Source organism: Oncorhynchus nerka, linkage group LG14 (genome assembly GCF_034236695.1).
Source record: "Oncorhynchus nerka isolate Pitt River linkage group LG14, Oner_Uvic_2.0, whole genome shotgun sequence".
Lineage (NCBI taxonomy): Eukaryota > Metazoa > Chordata > Actinopteri > Salmoniformes > Salmonidae > Oncorhynchus > Oncorhynchus nerka.
The window spans coordinates 12,658,077-12,669,407 of NC_088409.1; the positions used below are offsets into that span (position 1 = coordinate 12,658,077).

General features: G+C 39.2%; 1 long non-coding RNA gene across 1 annotated transcript; it reads right to left on the reverse strand.

Annotated features, from left to right (window-relative positions):
- Positions 1-9,085: 9,085 nt before the first annotated feature.
- On the reverse strand, positions 9,086-11,186 carry LOC135574960 (uncharacterized). The gene is made up of 3 exons (XR_010465662.1): positions 11,130-11,186; positions 10,923-11,047; positions 9,086-9,121 (listed from the first exon to the last, which is right to left on the reverse strand). It is a non-coding gene; the product is annotated as an uncharacterized LOC135574960 (long non-coding RNA).
- Positions 11,187-11,331: the final 145 nt, after the last annotated feature.

Below are 11,331 nucleotides of genomic sequence, written 5' to 3' on the forward strand. Positions count from 1 at the left end.
CCAGGTGAGTCACAATGGTCCTGGAGGACTAGACAGACAGGTTACAGTCCTGGATTAGAGTCACAATGGTCCTGGAGGACTAGACAGCAGGTTTCACATTCCTAGGACTAGAGACAGTTAGATGGTCCTGGGAGGACCGGACAGACACAGGTAGACCTGGAGGACCAGAAAGGTTAGATCACAATGGTCCTGAGACAGACTGTTTCCTGAATAGACAGACAGGTTAGAGTCACAATGGTCCTGAGGACCGGACAGACAGGTGCTGGTCCTGGAGGACCGGACAGACAGGTTAGAGTCACAATGGTCCTGAGGACCAGACAGACAGGTCAGGTCCTGGAGGACCGGACAGACAGGTCCTCCCCAGACAGACAGGTTAGAGTCACAATGGTCCTGTTTTGCACAATAATAATCACAATGAACCAGACAGCAGTATTATTAGACATTTCCATTCTATGGGTTAGATCAGTAGACCTGATCCACGAGACAGACTGTTTAATAAAGAGTCATACTGCCGTACTGTACCGTCCAGTCTACATCCTCCCAGCCAATCAGGTCTGTTTATAATAATGAACCATCCTACTGTACTGTACCTTCCAGTCTACATCCTCCCAGCCAATCAGGTCTGTTTATAATAATGAACCATCCTACTGTACTGTACCGTCCAGTCTACATCCTCCCAGCCAATCAGTGTCTGTTTATAATAATGAACCATCCTACTGTACCTTCCAGTCTACATCCTCCCAGCCAATCAGGTCTGTTTATAATAATCCTACTGTACCGTCCACCATCCTCTATGCCAATCAGGTCTGCCTTCCAGGCTCTCTACATCCTCCCAGCCAATCAGGTCTGTTTATAATAATGAACCATCCTACTGTACTGTACCTTCCAGTCTACATCCTCCCAGCCAATCAGGTCTGTTTATAATAATGAACCATCCTACTGTACTGTACCTTCCAGTCTACATCCTCCCAGCCAATCAGGTCTGTTTATAATAATGATCCATCCTACTGTACTGTACCGTCCAGTCTACATCCTCCCAGCCAATCAAGGTCTGTTTATAATAATGAACCATCCTACTGTACTGTACCGTCCAGTCTACATCCTCCCAGCCAATCAGGTCTGTTTATAATAATGAACCATCCTACTGTACTGTACCTTCCAGTTTACATCCTCCCAGCCAATCAGGTCTGTTTATAATAATGAACCATCCTATTGTACTGTACCTTCCAGTCTACATCCTCCCAGCCAATCAGGTCTGTTTATAATAATGAACCATCCTACTGTACTGTACATTCCAGTCTACCTCCTCCCAGCCAATCAGGTCTGTTTATAATAATGAACCATCCTATTGTACTGTACCTTCCAGTCTACATCCTCCCAGCCAATCAGATCTGTTTTATAATAATGAACCATCCTATTGTACTGTACCGTCCAGTCTACATCCTCCCAGCCAATCAGGTCTGTTTATAATAATGAACCATCCTACTGTACTGTACCTTCCAGTCTACATCCTCCCAGCCAATCAGGTCTGTTTATAATAATGAACCATCCTATTGTACTGTACCTTCCAGTCTACATCCTCCCAGCCAATCAGGTCTGTTTATAATAATGAACCATCCTACTGTACTGTACTTTCCAGTCTACATCCTCCCAGCCAATCAGGTCTGTTTATAATAATGAACCATCCTACTGTACTGTACCTTCCAGTCTACATCCTCCCAGCCAATCAGGTCTGTTTATAATAATGAACCATCCTACTGTACTGTACCTTCCAGTCTACATCCTCCCAGCCAATCAGGTCTGTTTTATAATAATGAACCATCCTACTGTACTGTACCTTCCAGTCTACATCCTCCCAGCCAATCAGATCTGTTTTATAATAATGAACCATCCTACTGTACTGTACCTTCCAGTCTACATCCTCCCAGCCAATCAGGTCTGTTTATAATAATGAACCATCCTACTGTACTGTACCCTCCCAGCCAATCAGGTCTGTTTAGTCTACATCCATCCTCAGCCAATCAGGTCTGTTTTGCTAATGAAGACTACTGAAAACAACAGCAAGTGATCACTAACTCTCACTGACACAATCAGGTCTGTCTTTACATGAATGGGGTCTGGTGTGTGCAAGTGTCTTAACGTGCTGTACGTTACACACTGGTGTGTGTCTCTACATTTGTACGTTGGGGGTGCTGGTGTGTGTGTGTCTCTTACATTTTCTCGTTGGGGGTACTGGTGTGTGTGTGTCTCTTACATTTTCTACGTTGTAGTACTGGTGTGTGTGTGTGTCTCTTACATGCTGTACGTTGGGGTGCTGTGTGTGTGTGTGTCTCTTACGTTTGTACGTTGGGGGTGCTGGTGTGTGTGTGTGTCTCTTTACATTTTCTACGTTGGGGGTACTGTGTGTGTGTGTGTCCTTACATTTCTGTACGTTGGGGGTACTGGTGTGTGTGTGTGTGTCTCTTACGTGCTGTAAGTTGGGGGTGATGGTGTGTGTGTGTCTCTTACGTGCTGTACGTTGGGGGTGCTGGTGTGTGTGTGTGTGTGTCTCTTACGTGCTGTACGTTGGGGGTGCTGAAGCTCCTTCTGATGTTTCTCCCTTTAACAGACAGAGCTTCCTTCACCGTCACCGCCTGATGACATCAATCAAACAAACTTTATTGTCCCCAGAGAGAAATGTGGTTGGCAGTGATCCATCTAGAAACCTCCGTTACACAAACCACACAGGATTCACACACATCTAAACTCCTCATTTACCATGTGTAACAGCAAGAGGCAGTACGATTCAACAGCGTGAAGTGTGTATGTGTGTGAAAAGTGTGTGTGAAGTGTGTGAAGTGTGTGTGTGTTTGTGTAGTGTGTGTGAATTGTGTGTGTGTGTGAAGTATGTGAAGTGTGTGTGTGAAGTGTGTGTGTGAGAGGTACCTGTCTGAGTCTCTCCAGGCTCAGTATATTCTCCACCTCCAGAAGTCCTCTGGTGTATTGCTCTATGTAGGTCTGTCCATCCTGACTCTCCTCACCGTCTCCCCTCGCTGCCATCAGGGCCAGAGTCTCTCTCTCCTCAGGCTCCTCAGACGCCTGGACACACCATTATTACATCACAACATTATCATATTACAATACAACAACATTATTATATGACAATACAACATTATTACATCACAACATTATTATATTACAATACAACAACATTATTATATTACAATACAACAACATTATTACATCACAACATTATCATATTACAATACAACAACATTATTATATGACAACACAACATTATCATATTACAATACAACACTATTATTATATTACATTACAAAACAACATTATCATATTACAACACAGCATTATCGTATGACAATACACCATTATCATATTACAATACACACCAGCATTATCATGTCACAATACACCACAGCATTATCATATTACATTACACAACATCATTATCATATCACATTGCAATACAACATTATCATATTACATTACAGTACAACATTATCATACCATCATTATCACATTGCAATACACCATTACATTACAGTACAACATTATCATACCATCATTATCACATTGCAATACACCATTATCATATTACAATAAAGCATTATCGTATTGCATTACACAGCAGCATTATCATATCACAATACAACACATGCTCATATTACATTACACCACAACATTGTCATGTTACAATACAACGCATTATCATATTACATTACAACACGAGCGTATTACAATACAACACATTATCATATCACATTACAACACTATCATATTACATTACAACTCATTATCATATTACATTACAACACGGTCATATTACAATACAACATTACCTTATTACATTATACTACACCATTATCATATCCCAGTACACCACATTATCATATTACATTACAACGCACCATTATCACATGACAGTACAACATAGTGTGATCATATTACAACACAACATTATCATATTACAATACAACATTATCATATTACATTACAACATTATCATATTACAACACAATACAACATTACCATATTACATTACAGCACAACATTATCATTTGACAATACAACATTATCATATTACATTACAACACAACAGTATCATATTACAATACAATACAACATTATCATATTACATTACAGCACAACATTATCATATTACATTACAACATTATATTACATTACAACACTATTATTATATTACATTACAATACAACATTATCATATTACATTACAACATAACATTATCATATTACATTACAACATTATATTACAATACAACACTATTATTATATTACATTACAACACAACATTATCATATTACATTACAACACAATACTATTATACAACAACATTATTATACTACAATACAATACAACATTATTATATTACATTACACCACAACATTATCATATCACAATACAACATTATTACACTACAATACAACATTATTACACTACAATACAACATTATTACACTACAATACAACATTATTACACTACAATACAACATTATTACACTACAATACAACATTATCACATTACAATACAACACAATATTATTATACTACAACACAACATTATCATATTACATTACAACACAACATTATCATATTACATTACAACACAACATTATTACACTACAATACTACAATAAAACACAATATTATTACACTACAATACTACAATAAAACACAATATTATTACACTACAATACTACAATAAAAAACAATATTATTACACCACAACACAACATTATTACAATAAAACACAATATTATTATATTACAAGAGAGTTAACCAAACTGTGTCCTAGGGTGGTATAGCTGTCTAAGAGTTAACAATGTAGCCATGTTATTTTCTACTTCCTGTATATAGCCATGTTATTTTCTACTTCCTGTATATAGCCATGTTATTTTCTACTTCCTGTATGTAGCCATGTTATTTTCTACTTCCTGTATATAGCCATGTTATTTTCTACTTCCTGTATATAGCCATGTTATTTTCTACTTCCTGTATATAGCCATGTTATTTTCTACTTCCTGTATATAGATAGCCATCTTATTTTCTACTCCCTGTATATAGATAGCCATGTTATTTTCTACTTCCTGTATATAGCCATGTTATTTTCTACTTCCTGTATATAGCCATGTTATTTTCTACTTCCTGTATATAGATAGCCATGTTATTTTCTACTTCCTGTATATAGATAGCCATGTTATTTTCTACTTCATGTATATAGATAGCCATGTTATTTTCTACTTCCTGTATATAGATAGCCATGTTATTTTCTACTTCCTGTATATAGATAGCCATGTTATTTCTACTTCCTGTATATAGATAGCCATGTTATTTTCTACTTCCTGTATATAGATAGCCATGTTATTTTCTACTTCCTGTATATAGATAGCCATGTTATTTCTACTTCTTGTATATAGATAGCCATGTTATTTTCTACTTCCTGTATATAGCCATGTTATTTTCTACTTCCTGTATATAGATAGCCATGTTATTTTCGACTCCCTGTATATAGATAGCCATGTTATTTTCGACTTCCTGTATATAGATAGCCATGTTATTTTCTACTTCCTGTATATAGATAGCCATGTTATTTTCTACTTCCTGTATATAGCCATGTTATTTTCTACTTCCTGTATATAGATAGCCATGTTATTTTCTACTTCCTGTATATAGATAGCCATGTTATTTTCTACTTCCTGTATATAGATAGCCATGTTATTTTCTACTCCTGTATATAGATAGCCATGTTATTTTCTACTTCCTGTATATAGATAGCCATGTTATTTTCTACTTCCTGTATATAGATAGCCATGTTATTTTCTACTTCCTGTATATAGATAGCCATGTTATTTTCTACTTCCTGTATATAGATAGCCATGTTATTTTCTACTTCCTGTATATAGATAGCCATGTTATTTTCTACTTCCTGTATATAGATAGCCATGTTATTTTCTACTTCCTGTATATAGATAGCCATGTTATTTTCTACTTCCTGTATATAGATAGCCATGTTATTTTCTACTTCCTGTATATAGATAGCCATGTTATTTTCTACTTCCTGTATATAGATAGCCATGTTATTTTCTACTTCCTGTATATAGATAGCCATGTTATTTTCTACTTCCTGTATATAGATAGCCATGTTATTTTCTACTTCCTGTATATAGATAGCCATGTTATTTTCTACTCCTGTATATAGATAGCCATGTTATTTTCTACTTCCTGTATATAGATAGCCATGTTATTTTCTACTTCCTGTATATAGATAGCCATGTTATTTTCTACTTCCTATGTATATAGATAGCCATGTTATTTTCTACTTCCTGTATATAGATAGCCATGTTATTTTCTACTTCCTGTATATAGATAGCCATGTTATTTTCTACTCCTGTATATAGATAGCCATGTTATTTTCTACTCCCTGTATATAGATAGCCATGTTATTTTCTACTCCCTGTATATAGATAATGTTATTTTCTACTTCCTGTATATAGATATACTTCCTGTATATAGATAGCCATGTTATTTTCTACTTCCTGTATATAGATATACTTCCTGTATATAGATAGCCATGTTATTTTCTACTTCCTGTATATAGATAGCCATGTTATTTTCTACTTCCTGTATATAGATAGCCATGTTATTTTCTACTTCCTGTATATAGATAGCCATGTTATTTTCTACTTCCTGTATATAGATAGCCATGTTATTTTCTACTTCCTGTATATAGATAGCCATGTTATTTCTACTTCCTGTATATAGATAGCCATGTTATTTTCTACTTCCTGTATATAGATAGCCATGTTATTTTCTACTTCCTGTATATAGATAACCATGTTATTTTCTACTTCCTGTATATAGATAGCCATGTTATTTTCTACTTCCTGTATATAGATGTTTCCATGTTATTTTCTACTTCCTGTATATAGATAGCCATGTTATTTCTACTTCTGTATATAGATAACCATGTTATTTTCTACTTCTGTATATAGATAGCCATGTTATTTCTACTTCCTGTATATAGATAGCCATGTTATTTTCTACTTCCTGTATATAGATAGCCATGTTATTTCTGCTTCCTGTATATAGATAGCCATGTTATTTCTACTTGTTATTTTATTTGTTATTCACTGTCACAATGTTTTATTTGATCTTTAACTGCATTGTTGGAAAAGGACCCGTAGGGAAGCATTTCAACGTCCAGTCTACACCTGTTGTCTACCAAGCATGTGACACATAACCTTTGATTTGATATAAAATACAACCTGTCCAATTAAATACCTAAAACATGTGAGAAGGGGACTCCCTCACTCCTTAAGAAAATGAATGAACAATACTTTTATTGTACCATTTTCTCTGGATACCAAAAATGAAATAAAATAGTTTCTAACTTTATTTGGATACTAGTCCCCTGCAGATGGTTCAGACTAGTTATTGTTGGTATACTATATTTAACACAGTGACACTGGCATCACACAGGAACAGTGAAGCTGTTTACCTTTGTATATTTGACAGAATCTCATAGGTGACTCCACAGGAGTACAGTGTGTTCTTCAAGGACATCCTTCTCTTCAGACTCTGGGTGAAGCTCTACGACAGAGAAAGACAACATGGTGGATCAGTACTGAGTACAGTGTGTTCTTCAAGGACATCCTTCTCTTCAGACTCTGGGTGAAGCTCTCGACAGAGAAAAACAACATGGAATAAAAAGACTATTTTAAGGCATCCCCTCATGAAAGCCTGCCTGTTCTGCACATTGAGTAACAGGCTGCCAGACAGAGAGCGTTACAGGGCAGGATTCCCCGGACAGAGGTGAAACCCAGTCTAGCATGCCTGTTAGTCCAGGACTAGGCTTAATCTGGGTCGGGAAACTGGGATTTAATGTTTCTCTAATCTAATTATGTGCTGTCAGTCATGTCAGTAGTCACCAGGCCGGTCAGTGCTGTTTGTTGTAGATGTTGACAGATGTTTGTCTGTGTGTCAGTCTGTGTGTGTGTGTCTGTCTGTCAGTCTGTGTGTGTGTGTGTTAGTCTGTGTGTGTGTGTGTGTCTGTCAGTCTGTGTGTGTGTCTGTCAGTCTGTGTGTCTGTCTGTCCAGTCTGTGTGTGTGTCTGTCTGTCAGTCTGTGTGTGTGTCTGTCTGTCAGTCTGTGTGTGTGTGTGTTTAGTCTGTGTGTGTGTGTGTCTATCAGTCTGTGTGTGTGTGTGTTAGTCTGTGTGTGTGTGTGTGTCTGTCAGTCTGTGTGTGTGTGTGTCTGTCAGTCTGTGTGTGTGTGTCTGTGTCTGTGTGTGTGTCTGTCTGTCCAGTCTGTGTGTGTGTGTGTCTGTGTGTGTGTCTGTCAGTCTGTGTGTGTGTGTGTCTGTCAGTCTGTGTGTGTGTCTGTCTGTCAGTCTGTGTGTGTGTCTGTCAGTCTGTGTGTGTGTGTCTGTCAGTCTGTGTGTGTGTGTGTCTGTCAGTCTGTGTGTGTTTTGTCTGTCAGTCTGTGTGTGTGTGTGTCTGTCAGTCTGTGTGTGTGTGTGTGTGTCTGTCAGTCTGTGTGTGTGTGTCTGTATGTCAGTCTCTGTGTGTGTGTGTGTGTGTGTGTGTGTGTGTGTGTGTGTGTGTGTGTGTGTCTGTCTGTCAGTCTGTGTGTGGGTGTCTGTCAGTCTGTGTGTGTGTGTCTGTCCAGTCTGTGTGTGTGTGTGTGTGTGTCTGTCAGTGTGTGTCTGTCAGTCTGTGTGTGTGTGTGTGTGTCTGTCAGTCTGTGTGTTTGTGTGTGTGTCAGTCTGTGTGTGTGTGTGTGTGTCTGTCTGTCAGTGTGTGTCTGTCAGTCTGTGTGTGTGTGTTTGTCTGTCAGTCTGTGTGTGTGTGTGTGTCAGACTGTGTGTGTGTGTGTGTGTGTGTCAGTCTGTGTGTGTGTGTGTGTGTGTGTGTCTCCAGTCCAGACCTGTTTGTTGTAGATGTTGACAGAGATCCTCTTGCGCGGCACCAGCTCCATGGGAGACAGGATGGCTGAGCTGCACTGTGGCTTTAATGATCACGTAGATACGTTCGTTGGGTGACGTCAGCGGTTCAGGTGCACAGAGTGGTGGATGGATGAGTCCCAGGAGCACAGCGCTGACACCTGGTGACAGAGGTGGAAAACACAACTATTATTCTCAAGGTTTTTTCACCTCCTGATTGGAGGACTTCCCGGTTTCCTGCATATTTCCTCCTGATTCTGGGAATCTTCCAACCGGGATTTCTGGAAAAACGGGAAGTGGCCAGTACACACACACTCTCTTGTACAGCTAACCTTGTGGGGACACACAATTCAGTCTAATTCAAAATCAAATTTCCCTAACCCTAAACCTAACCCGTACTCTTACTCTAACCCTAGTTCTTAAACCTAGTTCCTAAATCTAACCCTAGCTCCTAACCCTAGCTCCTAACCCTAAACCTAACGCTAGCTCCTAACCCTAACCCTAAAATAAGCCTAGCTCCTAACCCTAACCCTAAACCTAACGCTAGCTCGTAACCCTAAACCTAACGCTAGCTCTTAACCCTTAACGTAACCTTAACCCAAACCTAACCCTAGCTCCTAACCCTAACTCCTAACCCTAACGCCTAACTCTAAACCTAGCTCCTAACTCTAAACCTAACCCTAGCTCCTAACCCTAACCCTAGCTCCTAACCCTAGCTCCTAACCCTAACCCTAGCTCCTAACCCTAAACCTAGCTCCTAACTCTAAACCTAACCCTAGCTCCTAACTCTAAACCTAACCCTAGCTCCTAACTCTAAACCTAACCCTAGCTCCTAACTCTAAACCTAACCCTAACCTACTAAATCTAAACATAAACCTAACCCTAACCCTAGCTCCTAACTCTAAACCTAACCCCTAACTCTAAACCTAACCCTAGCTCCTAACCCTAAACCTAGCTCCTAACCCTAGCTCCTAACTCTAAACCTAACCCTAGCTCCTAACCCTAAACCTAACCCTAGCTCCTAAACCTAACCCTAGCTCCTTAAATCTAACTCTAGCTTCTTGGAACTCAGCCTCTAAAATCCAACCTCGCTTCCTAACTCCTAGCTCCTAAAATTCAACTCCTAGCTCCTAAGACTAGCTCCTAAAACTAACTCCTAGCTCCTAAATCTAAACCTAACCCTAGCTCCTAACTCTAAACCTAACCCTAGCTCCTAACTCTAAACCTAACCCCTAACTCTAAACCTAACCCTAGTTCCTAACTCTAAACCTAACCCTAGCTCCTAACTCTAAACCTAACCCTAGCTCCTAACTCTAAACCTAACCCTAGCTCCTAAACCTAACCCTAGCTCCTAACTCCTTTTCTAGCTCCTAACTCCTACTTTAGCTCAACCCTTACTCTTAGCTCCTAACCTTTCTAGCTCCTAACTCCTTACCTTAGCTCCTAACTTACTTCTTGTTCTAACTTATTTAGTTATAATTTCTAATTTCTTATTTTTTGTTTTAATTTTTATTTAGTTTTAATTCTTATTTAGTTTTAAATTTTTATTTAGTTCAATTTACGAACCTAACCCTAGCTCCTAACTCCTAACCCTAGCTCCTAACTCTAACCCTAGCTCCTAACTCTAACCCTAGCTCCTAACTCTAACCCTAGCTCCTAACTCTAAACCTAACCCTAGCTCCTAACTCTAAACCTAACCCTAGCTCCTAACTCTAAACCTAACCCTAGCTCCTAACTCTAAACCTAACTCTAAACCTAACCCAAGCTCCTAAATCTAAACCTAACCCTAGCTCCTTTAATGCAACCTTAACCCTAAACCCCATAGAAATAGCATTTGACCTCAAGGGGACCAACAAAATGCCCCCAACAAAATGTCCCCAGTTGATCATAATATTTGTGTGTGTGACTTCTGGTCCCCACAAGAATAGTGAAACACGTCCACACACACACACAGTACTCTACCTCGTCATCACTGTGTCTGAGGATTGGCAGGTAGAAAAACTGGCTGCCGTGCTCCTTGGGCAGGATAGAGTTAACCCCGGCAGCGTTGGGTCCCGTTAACTGTTGAGTCACTGTCAGGTCGTCTGCTGTAGAGGTGACAGAGACACACAGAGTCTGATGTTAGAGGTGACAGAGACACACAGAGTCTGATGTATTCCAGGCCTTTACCATTCAAGTCCAGGAAGAGGACTGGGAAGTGAGCTTCCATCCCAGCAGAAGGGGCCCTGCAACAGTGAAAGAGTAGAACAGAGGCTCAGAATCAGTTTCAAACAGCACCACAGAGAGACTAACTCTAAGCTTGTGGAATGTCTAAAAGCAGACATACAGTGCCTTGCGAAAGTATTCGGCCCCCTATTGAACTTTGCGACCT